The following is a 17,774-nucleotide window of genomic DNA, read 5'->3' as shown; positions in this document are numbered from 1 at the left end:
CTCGAGATGAAGGCTCACTGCATGGAGTCTGATCTATTTCCAATAGCAGGTGTGATTTCTGCAGCTGGATTTGGCATAAAGAGAGGCACAAAAGAAAACCATGAATCTTACTTGTGTTCCTAGTCAATTCCCCTGCCTATTTTTTTTTACATGGCTCTTCCATTCCCTTGCCAATCTCATCCAGCTACCTCGTGGTCAGCAAATAACATGCCTTGTGTTTTAATTTTAAGAGAAAATAGAGGCATCGGGCATCTACCTTTTCGCCTTTCCATATCATGCATATCCTCACCTATGATTCTCCAATTTCCTTCTGCCTCAGAGTAAGAAGGTGTGTTCGTTTTCTGTTGCTGGGTAACAAATTATCCCCAGGTTTAATAGCTTAAAAGAACAAATGATTATTACCTTACAGTTCCCATGAGTCAGGAATTTTAAAGTAGCTTAATTGGGAGAGCTTGGCTCAGGGTCTTTCATGAAGGTGCAGTTAAAATGTCAGCTGGGCTACACTCATGGGAAAGCCTGTCTGGGGCTAGGAGACCAACTTCCAAGATGGATCGCTCACACGGCTGTTGGCAGGAAGCCTGAATCCCTTACCACATGGGCCTCGTCACTGAATTGCATGTTCTCATGAAATATCACCTGGCTTCCCCCAGAATGAGTGACCCAAGAGAACAAGTATGGAAGGCACCACGCCTTCTGTAACTTACTCTCAAAGTTGCACGTCGTCACTCCCACCACATTCTATTAGTTAGAGGTGGTTCACTAAGTGCCACCTACACTCAAAGGCAGAGGATTTACGCTCCATCTTGAAGGAAGGGGGATCAAAGACTTCATGGACATCTTTTAGAACCAGTACACAGGGATCCCTCTTCCTTTTCAGGGCTAATTCCTCCACCTATGAACTTGATTCCATCCTTTCCTACCTGGATTTGGCCAATCAATTATGCTCTTTCTTAATCTCTTAATAGTAGATCCAGTTAATATGTCCTGGTCACTGTGCCAAGCACTTCATTAAGTAGATAATCTCACTTAATACATACTGGCAACTCCATGAGGTAGGGGAATGATTACCCTGCTTTTACAAGTGAGTAGACCAAGGCTCAGAGGGTTTAAGTGAGGTGTCAGGCTCAGAGAACTAGTAAGTAGAAAAGTCACTACTTAAACCCCACCCTTACTGACTCCACAGCTGTGTCCTCCTCCTCTAATCTACCCTAGACTGCCCCACATGGACCTTTAGTCTCTGCCTCTCCATCAGCTTCTTAGCTTTCAAAGCTCAATTCTTCCTCATATAGAAATTACCTTCCTTTAAATCCAGTTTGAGTGAAAAATGTTGCCTCCCCATATCAGTAAACAAAGGATGTTGCAGCCGTCAAGCCACTACAGCGGCCCTCAATGGTGAGCCCTGAGGGAACTCACGATGGAGATAAACTGGCTGCCTGCTGCCAAGCACTCAGCCTCTGCAGCCACCCTCAGTGGTGCCCCCTGAGGGGCCTCAGGATGTGAAAGAAGATGATACTGGCCCTAGATAGCTACAGTGCATATCAAAGGAATGATTTCAATGAGCCCAGACTCTTGCATCCTCCCACACACAGAAAAGTGCTAAATTCATTAACTTGGGCTATCTAGTTTTCTTTAATTAACAGTAATCTTTTGATGTTCCCAATACCCGGTCTTTGTTGCAAAAACCACTGTGTATCCTGGCTCCTCCCTTACCTCTTCAGAGAAGTCCCTCAGAGCTATTCTGAGAGGCTGACTTCCAGGTTTGAAGTCCTCAGAAAATCCGTCAAATAAAATATAATTCTCAGCTTTTAGGTTGTGCATTTTTTTTCAGTCGACACTTGCCTCATCTCAAGTTTCATCACATCTTCCCATTTTGTAAAGTAGTGGTCAGCAAACAGTTCCCACATCCACACTCCCACAGCCATCCAGTTCTGCACTTACTAATTTAGTGAAATGATTAACCAGCGACTTCCTAATTTCCAAATCCAATCCTTCCTTTTCAGCCCACATTCTGCTGTATTTCATCAATTCTAAGATGCACAGTTTTCAGCATTTCTGAAGTTAAGGTGTCTTAAAAATCAACAGCACTTCGCATGTGATAGAATAAATTTCTTTGCTCCTCTTTAATTCCATCCCATGGCTCGGTCCCTTCTCCTGGAAATCCCCCAGTCCTGTGCCAGACACCCCTGTGAACAGGCTCCCCAATTCCCCTCTGATAGCTCTATTCCATCCTCTTTATTGGCTCCTCTTCCTCAGACAACCCTCAGATGGTGGTGTAGATAATTTGGTCGAACAGGGGAGCCAAATTTGCTACCCCAAAATATCTCTTTGGCATGAAGATTATTTTGAGTTGAAAACAATCAAGGCTCAAAAGACTCACGAAGAACTATTGACCTACTCCCTAACTGCCTAAAGAGTGTAGACAGAGGACCTGTTCCGGGAAGAGAACTATCACCATAGTAACTACAGTATGAACTCCACGAGTAAACTGAGAGGAACCTAGCAAACTCTATTTGTTAAAATTCCTCTCTGTGTCCCACTGTCTCTGCATGACCCAGCAAACATTTGTTTACCAGACACTTGCTTTTCCATCTTCATGTGAATTACCTTCTTCCCCTTTGAGGTCCCAAACCACAACCCTCAACATCCTCTTTTGTCTTCAGTGAAAGGTGATATTTAAGGTGAGGATGTTGGTCATTTTGGAGAGTTACTCAGTTTTCCTGGGGCTTTTCCATGTATATGTTATTAAACTTTGGTTTGATTTTTTCCTGTTAATCTGTGCCAAGTCAATTTCATTCTTAGACCAACCAGAAGAACATTTCTTCCTCCTCGACAGTGGTGATTCACCGTCTTTACCTTATGAATTACTGAGGAATCTATTACAAAATTGTCCACACATGTTAATAACTCTTAATTTCTGCCCCAGCCTCCATCTTTTTCCTTTTTCTCCTGTATGTTCTACAAGTACCACAAACAGAATGTTCCAAACAACCCCTTTCCAGAACAGCCTCCCTGCTTTCACTCCCTATCTTGGATGTTGACATCACCCACCTCAAAGACTATCTCAGAGACATTTAGTTTAGATTAAAGCACAGCTGACACTTACTCATGTTTAAGGGAGATCAGTGGTTTACAGATTGCCGCCAAACAGGCAAAGCAGGGTTTATAGGGGGAACATTCTCAGTCAAGGGAGCAATGACAAAACTTTCTGTTTTGTCCCTGGGCACGCTGATTGGCTAAAAACTACCAAGGGGGCAATTTGCAACCAAGCAGACTGCATTAGTACCAGGGAAGGCAATTTTAGTTATTTGTAATTTTTCAAGAAATCGTGTGATTCAGCTGCAGAGTAGCTGGTGATACGCTCATCTTTCATACCGGCTGCTGAGGTCCTTCCTTTGGTGTCTACAACGTGGTTGAGCTGGAACTTTATAAATGCTCACTCCCATCTTGTGATCAAACTCAGATCCAAGACCATGGCTGCTATGAAGAATTTCATGTCTTCTTGATGTGGTATCATCCACTAGATGTTGGTTTGAGCTAACAGCTTATAGTAATATTTAAACAGCGGGATATCACATATTGAATGTACTCAAGAAATACGAGAATAATTACAAATGTAATAAACATTTGAAACCATTTATATCCAGTTTCCTAGTTGGCCTAGACCTAACCAGGAGAATAAGTCTCAGTCTTTTTTTTCTCCCTCACATTCCTTGAATTCCTGTGAGGCTTTTGTAGATTTTAGGAACAGCAGTTAATGGTTGGGGGCCTAGGTTCAGCAAAGACATATACAGATATGTTAGGAGGTCTTATTAGCGGGGTCTAAAGACAGACGGTCCAACCACTTGTTGGAAAAATTGGCAGCCATTGCGGTGGTTTGAGACAGGTAAATAATGAGGGCATTCAAAGAGTTTATGGGAAAGAGACAGCTAAGGGAAAGGCAAAACCAACCATGGCAGTCACTTTATAATCGAATACCTTGACCCACACAAAAGAAGAGAAGTAATAAAAGGAGACAAGTGATAAACTGTTAAATCCTAATCACAGATCTCAACCTAAAAGTCTTGCATAGACACTTGAGTAGCTACCCATTTTCGGAGCTGTGTGCTTATAAAAGCTTTTTACTGACTGATCCTTAAGGTTATCTACCTCCAGTGGGACTGGATGTCCAGGTTGTTGAGTCATTAGTGACTTTATCCTGGAAATCATAAATCCATGAGTATATACCCTAGAGATTAAGAGCAATATTTGTGGCTGAGTGTACTCGACATGACCTTTCCAAAGCTGATGCCTAGGCATCCTCAGCACGCTGTCTCCTGGTTTTGTATTATATAGGGTTGTGTCTGATGTTGTCTCTTTCGAAGTACAGCTTATAGCTGTTGGGCACGTGTCTGTGTGCATATCAGTTCTGACAATAGCTGACAAGACTGAAACATGACAAGGTAAAGTCTGTTGGAGAAGGAGTTAATCTGAGCCTCACTAGTTTTCCTGTATGAATTTCATATGGTGAGAGTTTGAGGTTATGTGGTGTACATCACATTATCATTAAGGCGAAGAATAGAACTTAAGACCACAGAAGGTTAAGCTCTCCTAAAACTTTAGACAGTTTTGATTTTACAATATCATTAGTTTGATTTACCTTTCTAGAAGCATATGGACAAGGATGGTTCTGTTTTATCTGGAGATTCTACATAACCACTTAAAGTACGGAACCTGTAAAGTGAGTTCCTCCACCCAGGTGAAAAAAAAAAAAGAAATCTTAAGTTTTCTTGTATTAGTTAAAGCATTATCCTTTTCATAGAAGAAAGGTTTTGTTCCAAAAAGAAAAATTGCAGGCAATTACTGAAACACATTTAAGGATTTGTCACTTGGGCAATAGAATAAGTCTGTACACTTTCAAGTGATTCTTAAGATGAGATTCTGAGGTTTGCCCTAACTTTGTAGTTTTTTTTCCCTAGATTTTGAAAATGATAGATTAAGGAAACTTCAGCTACCCCTTGAGCCTTGGGTAAAATTCCCCTAACCACGTTTCTATATTTTGGACTGATTCATCCTTGGCATCCTAGATGCTTCCATAGAACAAACGTAATAAACGTCTGGGGATGCACTTGGGCGCCACCAGGTGGCCATGTTGGGAAGTCCAAAACTCAAAGCTCTGCGTGAGTTTTTTTTCCCCCTCCAAAACAATAGAGCTTTTATTGTCTCCTTAAAATATCATAAATGAATCTGAAGATTCATCTGGCATCTTGCTGTTTCTGTAGCTGGACAACTTAAGTCTTATTCATCAGCCTGCTGAACTGTTCCTTTTTCAGAAACATAGATACCATCCAAAAATTTTCTAATATCCTTGTTTTTAACTGTCGTGGCTTGCTGAATCAAAGCAGCTGAATTTGATACCAGTTCAATGTCATTTCCCTCAAGAATTAACTCATCTTTCTGAGCCTGAAATGCTAAATAAGGAACACCTGGCCTCATCTGACCCCCTGAGGATGTATTTTGCACCCAAGAAATTTCAGATTTCAACAAGAGAACCATTCTCCTGAGTGGCGGCTTTGATCGGGGAAGTGAGCATACACAGACCTCAGCTTGTAACGGAACCCTTGATCCTGTTCTGTACACGGCTGCAGGTAGTGCTAACAGCAGCCAGTTCTTTTCTATTTCTCCACATCTGTCAACCAGGAGCCTCTTCTTTTTCTTTCCAAGGAGACTGAGTTCTACACTGATGTGACTGAAGTCCCTCTGCAGGGTGCCTCTGGGGCACTGCACAATAACTGTGCATCACTTCAAAGTGATATCGACATTTTCTGGAATGTCGACAGTCTGATTGCTGAGAATGGTCTTCATTGTTGCAGTAGATGCGGCAAAGAGCTCTGCGTGAGAGTTTTGATACGGTCACTATCTCTTTCCCTTCTGTAGGGGTAGATCATTGTATTTGAAAAAAAGTCCTTCTGGGTTGATGAAATCACATCAAATAACTCTCCTGGGAAAATCGGTAAGGGCTGGTTGTTTTGTGTAGCAGAGGGCTCGGGCATTCCCTTTAGCTTCAAAAGTATTACTGGTATATATTTATAGTAGTATTTAAAAGATGATATTCCTTTCAGATGTTGTCTTGTCTTGAATAAGTCATTCATCCATTCATTTTCCATTTTTTGATTCAGGTGCTTGAGGAAGTTAGAAAACCCATTTGCTTTCATACTGTACTGAGACCCTGAACAACCCAAAGGCACATCTACTGTCAGCAAGGGGTTTTTGAATTCTTAAATCTTTAACAAGATGGTGTGCTCTTGTTAGGCAGCAGAGAGTTCAGCAGTTACAGCCTATGCCGCACAGAATGTACTTTGATTATTTTAAAGAACCATGAAAAAATAATACATCAGTGTTGGCCAAGGGACTACCAGTCAGGGTAGGGAATGTTGAGTTTGAAGAGCTGTTCAGCAGTCATGCGATTCACTTCTCTTAGGAGGGGCAGGTAGGTGGGTTTCCTTAGGTTGGATTACTGAGTTTGGAGTTGTGCTTGACAATTATGTGGGAGTAGACAATGAAAAAATGCTGTAGGCAAAATGCGACTATCACACATTGTTTTGAAGCAATTATGTTTGAACAGCAAATCTTATGAGAGCAGTGAGTGAGAAGGGAGCCAGAATAATGCCTGCTCAGGCTTAACTACTTGCGCCACAGCGACAAAGTGGCTAAACCTACCTAAGACAGGCCGTAGGCCAGTGATGAGTCTGTAGCTTTCACCTAAGCACTTTTAAAGCACAACTTGCCTTTTCCTGGGCAAACAATACAAAGGATTTAGCGTGGTCAGGTTGCCCAAAGTCAGGAGTTGCTATACAATGTCTGCTTAGGAAAGGAAAAGGCCTATTTAACATTTGGCTCCAAAGGGACGGGCCCTGGAACATGTGTTTTAGGTGGCTTTTGTAGTGATTGAGCTAAAGGAAATGTGGGAAGACCGAACAGGCTAATTATCTGTAGCATGTCTCCTTGAGATGGTGAGGAGGGTTATCAGGTGAGACAGAACATACCTAAAGATCAGAACGTAAGTGATAGGGGCCTGAAGATAAGAAAATTATTATAATCTTTGTCTGATGGACAATTTAAAATAAAAAACAGTAATAAGTAACAATAATTATTAGGAATCCTAACTTTCAGAAGTGAAGAATTTTTGTTTAAAAATGATTCAAGGAAGGGAGGGTGATAGCTGAGTGGCAGAGCACATTCTTAGCAGGCACATGTTCCTGGGTTCAAGCCCCAATACCTCCACTTAAAAACTAAAATTAAAATAAAATTAAAAAAAGACTCAAAAGCATGACCGAAGATCATTCTTTTTCTGAATTATGTCATTCACAAACTTAATGTTTACTAATTCATATGCCTATATATATTTATACATGCACATAAAATTAAGTGGTAAATGTATAGCTTTATAAAAAAAGACATATCACATTGAACTTACCATTTTAATAAAACTCCAGCAATTTCCTTGAAAGCCCAACAAAACATATCCATCACCTTACATATTTGCTTGTCTTTGCAACTACTGTTTGAATACTTATTTTATTACAACTTTTACCAAAGAAATTAACTTCTATTCCCTCTCAGGCATGGAGTCAACAGGAAAGGAAGCAACGGAGCATAGTCTGACATCAGGTACTTAGCGGACCACAGCCCCCCAAGGATGCCTGCTTTTGTACCATCAGCTCACTTTCATTCATTCTGCACGTCCTGAACAGAGTGAATGGTATCCTGTATGCCAATATGGCCCAAAGGCATTTGTACATCCTTATTAATCTGCTAACTGATGGTCACTCTCTAAAGAATAAAAACAGGAGGCAAGGGCAGACATATTAAAATTATGCTTCCTTGTTTTTGCATTCCCTATTGTTTAGGATTTTGATCTGCTAAGAAATTGGGCATCCAAAGGTTATTTATTAATTAACTCAATTAGTCCAGGGTCTCAAAGTCAGTTTAGGATCTTGGTGTTATGATTTAAGTTGATGTTACAGAATAATGTAGTCACTGATGACAGCAAAGATTGTCAGACAGACAACATTATGAAATTTATAGACAGTGGAAGTGGAGTAACTAGTTCTAAACAGTTACTGTCTGAAATTCTTAAGAGGAAATCTTTTTCAAAGGTATAATTCTGGGTAGTTAGATATATGCATTTCTTAGCATTTTTATATTATTAAACAATTAATAATGTAAACTTAAATGAAGAGCAAGATTAGTAAAAGATTTAGGGAGTCCAGATTTAGGCTTTTCATGAATAAACAAATCCAGGTTTTACAAAAGCTGGAATATTAGCTAGCATTTTTTATCCTGTTAAAAACAGGGAAGACATACTATTGTTTTCAAATGAAAATTGTCAAACCAGTAGATTTAAAGTGTATGGAATGAAACCCTCCTAACACTGTTGGTGGGAATGTAGTTTGGTGCAGTTATTATGGAAAACAGTATGAAGAGTCTTCAAAAAAACTAAAAATAGACTTACTATATGATCCAGCAATCCCACTCCTGAGCATATATCCAGAGGAAACTAATTTGAAAAGATATATGCACCTCAATGTTCATAGCAGCACTATTTGCAATAGTCCAGACACGGAAACAACCTAAATGTCCTTCGACAGATGACTGGATAAAGAAATTGTGGTATATTTATACAATGGAATACTACTCAGCCATAAAAAAGAATAAAATAATGCCATTTGCAGCAACATGGATGGACCTGGAGATCATCATTCTAAGCAAAGTAAGCCAGAAAGAGAAAGAAAAATACTATATATCACTCATGTGGAATCTAAAAAAAGAAAAAAATGAACTTATTTACAAAACAGAAAGAGACTCATAGAAATAGAAAACAAACTTACGGTTACCAGAGGGGAAAGGGGGTGGGAAGGGGTAAATTGGGAGTTTGATATTTGCAGATACTAGCTACTATATATAAAATAAACAAGTTTATTTCAATATCTATATTCAATATCTTATAGTAACCTATAAAAAGAATATGAAAAGGAATATATGTATGAATGACATACTATGCTGTACATTAGAAATTGACACATTGTAAAGACTATACTTCAATTTAAAAAAATTAAAAAAGTGTATGGAATGAAATCTTTTTCTTTTCTTGAATTCTTTTGTATCTGTATGAAAGAGGATTTGCCTTTGTACGTCAATCAAAATAGAAGGTGCTTTCATTTAAAAAGCTTTATAATGCAATTTATAAACTCTCTGGAGGTCAGCAAAGATCCACCAATCTATTTGTTTTGGAAGTATTTATACCTTATATTTGTCAGGGTTCTCCAGAGAAACAGAGCCAATAGGATGTAGACATATATAGACAGAGATTTAGTGTAAGGAATTGGCTCCACAATTATGGATGCTCCAAGTCCAGATCTGCAGTGTGGGTAGCAGGCTGGAGACTCAGGAGAGTTGATGGTGCAGATGAGGTCTGAAGACAGTCTGCTGGTAAACTCCCTCTTGCTCAGGGAGGTCAGTCTTTTGGTCTATTCAGGTCTTCAACTGACTGGATGAGGCCCACCACATTATGGTGGGCAATCCAGATTTAAATATTAATCTCATTCCAAAACACCCTCTAAGTCAACACAAAATTAACCATCGCATACCGTGCAATGAAAAAGTCTTATCAAACTCTCAGGAAAGCTAGGTAATTAGAGAGGGATGTAGAGCTGAATTTCTATTTTACGAAATGCTATGTTTTCCATACTTGTTCTGTTCATTTGTGAGTTGAGCTAGAGGTTCACCTTTAAGGTTTATTAACACCTTACTGTTGGCTCACAAAGCTTTACCTCATATCTTGACATCGCTCATTTGCATATATTTCTATAAAGCTTTCTTATTTCTTTTACAAGATAATGGAGGAAGAGTCTTGTACTTAAAATCCTTTCAATTTCTTGGGATGTCCTGAAGCTGTGGACAAGCTAGAAGCAATCATTCTTACTCCATCAACCCAAAACATGTGTTTAGATACGATTTATGGCATTTCTACAACTGCTATACAGTTAGAGTTCTTTATTTTTCAGATCGTAAAAAAAAAGTTTCATATTTTTTTTCTCTTTTCTTTGCATACATTTCCCTCCCATTTGATAGCAGATGTGTCTATTTGAGTTAGATAGAACCTATGAGGTTCACAAATAACAAATTCCTGTGGCTAGTCAATCTCCAATAATTAATAATAACAATAACCAAAAAAGCTGTCTGACCAGACTTCTGAGATGCTGGTGTGAGTAGCTAAATAAATTTGAAAAAGCAGAACAAATTTGGAGGATTCACACTTTCTGTTTTCCGAGCTTATAAACCAGCAAGACAGTGTGGTCCTGGCATAAAGAAAAACATACAGATCAATGAATTCAGAGTCTAGAACAAACCTTCATATTTACAACTAATTGATTTTCACCAAGGGTAATTCAATGAGGGAAAAATAGGCTTTTCAACTAATGTTACTGAGGACAGTTAGGTGTCAACATGCAAAAGAATAAAGTTGGGCTCTTTCCTCATTAAATCTACAAAAGTTATCTCAAGATGGTCATAGACCTAAACGTAAGGGTTAAAACTATGAAATTCTTAGAAACTATAAAATTCTTAGAAAATTCTTGGTGAGTCTTCATTCCCTTGGGTTAGTCAAAACCTACTTAAATGTGACATCAAGAGCACAAATGAAAAAGAAAATAAATAAATTTAACTTCATCAAAATTAAAAACTTTTGTGTTTCAAAGGACATCATCAAAAAGTGGAAAGAAAAGCTGCAGGACGGGAGAAAGCAAAAGCCACGCAGTAGGTGCAAGAGTGAGACTTGGATTTTGCCTTTGGACAAGCTGCCTGCCTGAAAACTACCAAGGAGAACAGCGCCCCCAGAGGAGCAGAAGAGAATTTCAGTTATTTCTTGCTCTCGTCCAGGTTCTAATCTGCAGTCTCTTAACTGAGTGCCCCCATCCATCTGCCACACCGATGCCAAAATTATCGTAATAAAACAGATGTTTGCCATTTCTCTGTTTAGCAGCCTGGATGGACTCTAAGTTGCCAGTAGAATTAAAACCAAACACCTTATAAAAATGGCATGCAGACCCTACACGACCTGGCCCCTACGGACACAGGCAGCCACATCTCCACCAGAACCCCAGCCCCACCTGCCCTTCTCTGGATGCCATCACCTGAGCTACTCCTCTCTGTCTCACATCTCCCTCTACCTGGACACTCTCTCATTCCTCTGCAAGGAAAACCTCCATTCATTTTTCAAATGTTACCTCTTCTGGGAAGCCTTCCCTGATTTGCTGATCAAAGCAAGTTACTTCTTTATCTGAGTTCCCACAGCACTTTGTACTGACTTCCATTCCATCACTCAGCGCTTACCACGCTGTGCTGTGATCACACGGCTGCTTTGCTCTCACCCTGAGGCCAGTGGCAGTGGCTGTTTTGTCCTTGTGCCCTCCGGTGCCTAACTTCTGATTTGGCTCCAAGAAGTTTCTCAATTAAGTATTTGGTGACTGATTGTGTCATCCATCACAGGGACACAGATCAGAGTGTTTTTTCAGTGCCTACGCCAGCACTGCAGGTGATTTTTTAAAAAAGTAGTTTATAGTCTACTGGAGGTTAAGAGAAGTAAATATGAACATCATAAACCATACAGCAAGCCAATTGCCATGTGGGGGTCTGGTGGGGGAGAATGATTCCTAGAGACAACTCTAAAGATTTCTACAGTTAGAGATGGGGGCCAGGTGATGGTTAATAGGGGAGGGGCAGCTGGGAGCTGTTTACAAATTTGATGCTAGCAAAAGTTGACGGATTTAAATCACTTTTTTTTTCCCAACTGCCCTCCTCTCCACCCCCTAAATAACTTCTGGTGGCAAACTCTATTTCTGAAATGAAAAGTCAGGGATATTATGGATTTTATAAAAGGGTTCAGCTCTCTGGGAACTCCCTCCACTAATACAGACAATATAGCTGGAGGGCTTCCTTCTGCTGTCAGGGTGACCTTCCACTTACGTATCTGGGGAAGGGTTGTTCTCACTGAGACTCCTGAGTGCCCACACTGCAGCGGCAGCTTCCCCTTCCCCACTGCCGCCTGCCCCTCCTAGCTTTCAGCTTTGCTAGTGGCCACACCTGGAGCTTCTGGACCACTGTCTCCCCCTTCATCTGATGCTGCTGTGGCTACACTGGCCTGCGTAGAGGGAGAAGCAAAGAAAGCTTCACTTCCCTCTGCTGCCCGTACTTTGGGACTCCTTCATCTCCACCACCACGAGACTCTCAGGCTGAAACACTTCCAGGTTTTGTCAATTGAGATAAGAACACACAGCATAAAAGTGGTGCATTAAGTTTTATACGGGGACCTTATTACAGCCTGAGAGATAGCTTCTCAGATAGCTCTGAGGAACTGCTCCAAAGAGGTAAGGGAGGAGCCAGAATATATATAAATTTTATTATTTTTTTTAAACTGAAGTATCGTTGATTTACAATGTTGTGTTAGTCTCTGGCGTCCAGTTAGTGAGTCAGCTATCCATAAGCATATGCCTTTTTATTATCGGTTATTACAAGCTATTACATACAATTCCCTGTGCCATATAGTAGGACCTTGTTGTTTATCTATTTTATATACAGTAGTATGTACCTGCTAATCCCTACATGAATTTTTTGGCTGGAAAAAACATGTAGTTGAACATCAAAAGACTACTGCTCATCACAAGAACAGACAACTCAAGTTAATGATTTTAGTGCTTTCCTCTGTATGGGAAGATACAATAATCTAGTGTTACCTGAAATTTTTCCTAAGATATGCATCTTAACTACCTAGGGGCTAGTATATCCAAAGCACAGAATGTTTCCTGTTTTTCTCCATCCTGAATTCCCCTCAGGTGCACTGTCAGCGGGCAGCTGCAGTGGCTGATGGCTTGATCCTTGTAGAACAAGAATGGCAGGCAACTTTTTTTATTTCTTTACAGTTTGGTAGGGAGAGATGAACGGATAAATGGACAATGGTCAGACCATATATAAAAGCAGAACTCTGACCCACAATCTGTAGCAACCAGCCCAGGAAGCCAACCTATCTGCAAGTCAGACTTCCACGAAGTCAGACTTCTAACAACTAGCCCAGGAAGTGAAACAATAGCCCGTGTAACAATCAGCCCCAAATGGTCAGGACTTTATTAATATGTGATAGCCTCCCTAAATCATGCCACCATTTCCAACTGGAGAAAGCAAATATGCTCCCCTGACCAATCACATAGGATGCTGTGCTTCTGGCTGGCATGCCTGCAGCTTCCCATGCCAACAGCCTTCAGTCGGGCACACCTGCAGCCTTCCCCTTTTTCCACTAGAAAGCCTCCCCTCTCCTCTGCCTGCCTTTGAATGTCTGCCAAAACTTAAGCGACGTTGGCTGACTCCCTTGCTAGAGCAAGCCCTGTATAAATAGCCTTTGCTCGAGCTCAATCGGTTGGTGTTTATTTCTACAACAGAAAAAGGGTTTCAAATCCAGATGCTCAATATCGTTCCCAGAATCAAAGGGAGGGAAACGTTAAATGCCTCATAAGAGTGCTCTCATGGGCATAACCAGCCTGAGGCTCACTTTGGGTGTCTCAATTTAACCATCCTCGCCAATTCCGTAGGCTGTGGGGAAGCACACACAGGCTGGTCTTGCCCTGGTACCTGTACCCCCACCCTGAGCAGCAGCACGGTGGAGCTAGGTAAGTCATAGGAGTGTGAGTTCAGTTTAGAATCAGGTCACCAAGGAGCTCCGACAGAGGAACCCAGGGTAGGCACTGCCCCCCAACCCTGGGGCAAGTTGCAGTCTCAGCTCCTGTTCCGTATATTCTCCCAGCCCCTGAGACTGACTCTTGGATGGAAGCCCACACACACAGCTCTCGTGATAACAATGTTCAGAGACAGTACACCGGGGATCCATGCCCAGGAAAAAGAACATTTTCCTAAAGCAGCATAATTGGAAAAGAATGCCCTCTTTTTCTTTCTTACCTTGCAGAGAAGTTTTACTTCAACTCTCCCTTCCTCCACTGCCCGACCTGCCCTGTCTTCTTGTCCACACCAGCGTCCTCACTGGCTCCCTTCCCAACAGCCGAGCCCTGCACTCTGAGCACGCTCACTAGAGACGCAGAGAATGAGCAGGAGTTTTCACAGTTGTTTTTCATCCAGTTTATATTCTCAAGCTCAGCTGTGTCTTCCCACTTGGCCGGATTAAGAAGAAAGGGAGTTGGTAAGATTTGCTCTCCTTGTATCCAGAGCAAACCACAGGGGCTGAGATGTGAGGAAGACGAGGGGGAGTTTTTGTCAAATTTGTGTCTGGACATACAATTTGAATTAAATATTCCTGCTTTAAATTTTTTTAAAAAATTGTGGTACTAACACAGCATTGTAAATCAACTATACTTCAATTTCAGAAGTTATGGTAAAATACATGTAAATGCCCATCTAAGGGTACAGCTCAGTGGTGTTAAATACATTCACAGTTGCACAACTGTTAGGCAGTTGGATAGAAAGGAGCACCGGGCAGGGGGAGAGGAAGGGGAAAGGAACAGCCCAGAAAATAACAGTATGCCTGCATTCAGGATAAGGGACTCCAGAAATTTTCACTTTCTCTAAATGAGGGCCAGCAAAAGAAGCCAGTTAAAATCAAAACCCTGCAGCTGCGTATAAGAGAAGGACCCAGGGTAACTTGACACAATGCTCATTATAATGTAATTAACATTACAGTTTGAGCTCCCTCCTGGAGGTTTTTCTGTGTGCTTCATGGGTAAGAACCTGCCCAAAAGGGGCTGGGCATGCCAGAGCACTAGGAACCTGAGCCGTCAATCAACCTGAGCACAAGGAGCCTGAGCTGTCAATCAGCTTGGTCACTCAAAGAACCTGTGCAGTTAATCAATCAATCACAAAAAATGCCCCTAAGCCAAGATATAAGATGGAAAAACAAAGGAGCGGCACCGTTTTTATCTCCTGGATTGGCCGGCTCCCAATTCTCAGGAGTGTACTACCTTTTACCACCTTTTTACTTCACTAATAAAAATCTTGCTTGTATCGTGCTTTCTGTCTCTAGTTAAAAATTCTTTTTTTTTCTGATGACTAAGAACCGAGGTTAATTCTTATTTCCCTTTTCCCAGTAACACAACCAATGTTTAGAACCCTTTTCATCTTGCAAAACTTAAGCCCTGCACGCAGAGTTAAATAAATTCTCATTGCCCCTCCCCCAGCCCCTGGCCGCCACCGTTCTACTTTCTGCCCCTATGATTCTGACCACCCTAAGTACCACATATAGGTGGAGTCCTGCAGTGTTTGTCTTTTTGAAACTGGCTTCTTTCACTTACACAATGTCCCTGAGGTTCATCCATGTTGTAGCATGTGTCAGAATTTCCTTCCTTTTTAAGGCTGAAAAATAGTCCATTTTTGGCCTGAAAATAATCAAAGTTCAGCTTTTAAATTCATTACATTATTTAACTTCTGAAATACACTTTAAAGGAAAGTCTGAGGAGAATAGATCCCCAAGTTTATGCCGAACAATAGATTTGGAAAGAAAATGGAACCGAGCTTCTCAGCTCTGGCTGCAGTGGGGAGATTTGAAAAAGCACCTGTGCTAAGGTCCTACGCCCTGGAAAGTCTGAAATATGATCTGGGCCTGTTAGAGTCACCTGAGAGCTTTTAAGTGGCACAATGCCCAGACCCTACCTGAGACCCATTATATTGGAACTTTGGGGGTGGGGCCCAGGCACTGATGTATTTTAAAGGTACCCCAGGTATTATGAGTAGCTGGGACTGAGAACCACTGGCATAGCCCGCAACTCGACACCTAGAGGGAGTAAAGATGAGCCACATGGACTGGAATGGAGTTGGGAGAGGTCTGCGGCATGAGCCTAGAGAAAAGGGGATACTTGGGTGGGATCCAGGTGGAGGGGACCATGCCCTGAACCTATTCACATCCTTTCATTAAACTCTGCTTGATTACCTTGTTAGAGTGAGTCACCTTTCCCTGCTAGATCCTGACGGATATAGTTGTCCTCATCTAGGTAAGGCTGCAAAAAATCATTGAAGGTCAGGTTGCCAGGAGCAGATGCTGTAACCTTATAAGGCTACATCTGGACAAGACCTGGATGAGGAAAGCCATCCTGAGCCAAGCATGTTGAGGGACAGCTACTCCAGCCCACCCTCTTCCCCGAGACTTCCTCATACCTTCCTAGCATCTCTGCTGTTTTTGGCTCTGTTCTCTCCTTGCTGCCCCCAAATCTGCAGCTCCAATGCCAGCAGAGCACCTCTGGTCCAGACCCTGTTTCAGGTCCTGGCCGACCTGGAGCAGCAGCTGCCACCCCTACCTCCAACCAGAACAGAACCTGAGGTCCCCTGGGCAGAGGATGCCAGGAAGGGCAGTGCCATCTAAAAGGGGCACTAGATCACTGGGCTTGACATTTCCAGGACACAGGGCCACTGCTACCCATTAGCCTGATGGACTTCAGTCACTGTTTTCCTTTTCCTTTTTGTGAATTAATAAATGACACAAAGTGCATAACATTTTATGCAGGTGAATATGTTTTGACATATGTGTACACCTGTGTAACCACCACTCAGGAGATACAGAAATTTCCAGCGCTGGGGAGGCTCTCTTGTGCCCCTTCTGGTCAACTCCCTTCACCCCTAGGGCAAGCATTATTTTGTCTTCTTTCACTAGAGATTAATTTTGCTTATTCTTGAACTCCATGTAAATTAAATCACACCCTATGTACTCTTTTTGTTTCTTTTGCTTCATATTATGTCTGTGAGATTCAGCCATGTTATTTACTTATGCATTCTATTTTTTTTAAAGTTTTAATTGATTTATTTTTTATTATAGGAGGAGGCAATTAGTATATTTATTTATTTTGATGGAGGTACTGGGGCTCAAACCCAGGACCTCGTGCATGCTAAGCACACACTCTACCACTTGAGCTGTACCACCCCCATTCTATTCTTAATAGACATTTGGGTTGTTAACAGACTGGGGGCTATTATGTATAAAGCTGCTATGAACATTCTGTCAGGTCTTTCAGTGAACACAAGCACTTATTTCTTTGGGGAACATAACCAGGAGCGGAACTGCTGGGTCACAGGGTAGACATAGAAGATAACTGCCAATTGCCCAAAATGATCATACCAACTTACCCTCCCACCAGCAATATATGAAAGTTCTAGCTGCTCCACAGTCTCGATACTTGACATCATCAGCTCTCCTAATTGTAGCCATTCTGGGAAGGATATGGTCGCATATCATTGTGATTTCAATTTGCATATTGAGTATATTATTAAACCAATTAACTTATAAAACCAAGAAATCAAGGAGCTCTTTCTATAAGTTGCCACTTCTAGAGAGGAATTATCCTCTACTTTTCTAGGTTCTTCTAGGTGGTCTAAGAATTAAATTGACATGAGACAGATTAGCAGGAGAAAATCAAAGGGAAGTTTAATAACATGTATACGCTGGGGCTCAGAGTGGGCCTCTCCAGAATATGCAACACTGGCATATTGATAATTTTGGATTAAAATTACTTAAGAAATAGCCAATGCAAGAGGGACACTGTGACCCTCCTTTCCGTCTCCCTGAAAGTAGGAAATAAATCTCCCATGTGAAAGGTGCACCCCTTGCATCTGGAGGTAGAAGGACCCCTTGTCCCCAGAGATGGGGATTCAGACCAAGAAGCTTATATAAATGAACTTCGTTACTTCTTTAACTTACTACCCCAAGCCCAAATTCTGTTTAGATTCTTCACTAATGGAGCACTCAACACCTA

General features: G+C 41.4%; 1 pseudogene; it reads right to left on the bottom strand.

The window, feature by feature from the left end:
• Positions 1-5,190: 5,190 nt before the first annotated feature.
• On the bottom strand, positions 5,191-5,859 carry LOC116154032 (large ribosomal subunit protein uL6-like; annotated as a pseudogene).
• Between the last annotated feature and the right edge of the window lie 11,915 nt (positions 5,860-17,774).

Source organism: Camelus dromedarius, chromosome 7 (assembly GCF_036321535.1).
Source record: "Camelus dromedarius isolate mCamDro1 chromosome 7, mCamDro1.pat, whole genome shotgun sequence".
NCBI classification, from domain to species: domain Eukaryota; kingdom Metazoa; phylum Chordata; class Mammalia; order Artiodactyla; family Camelidae; genus Camelus; species Camelus dromedarius.
This window is presented reverse-complemented; position numbering and strand designations above follow the sequence as displayed.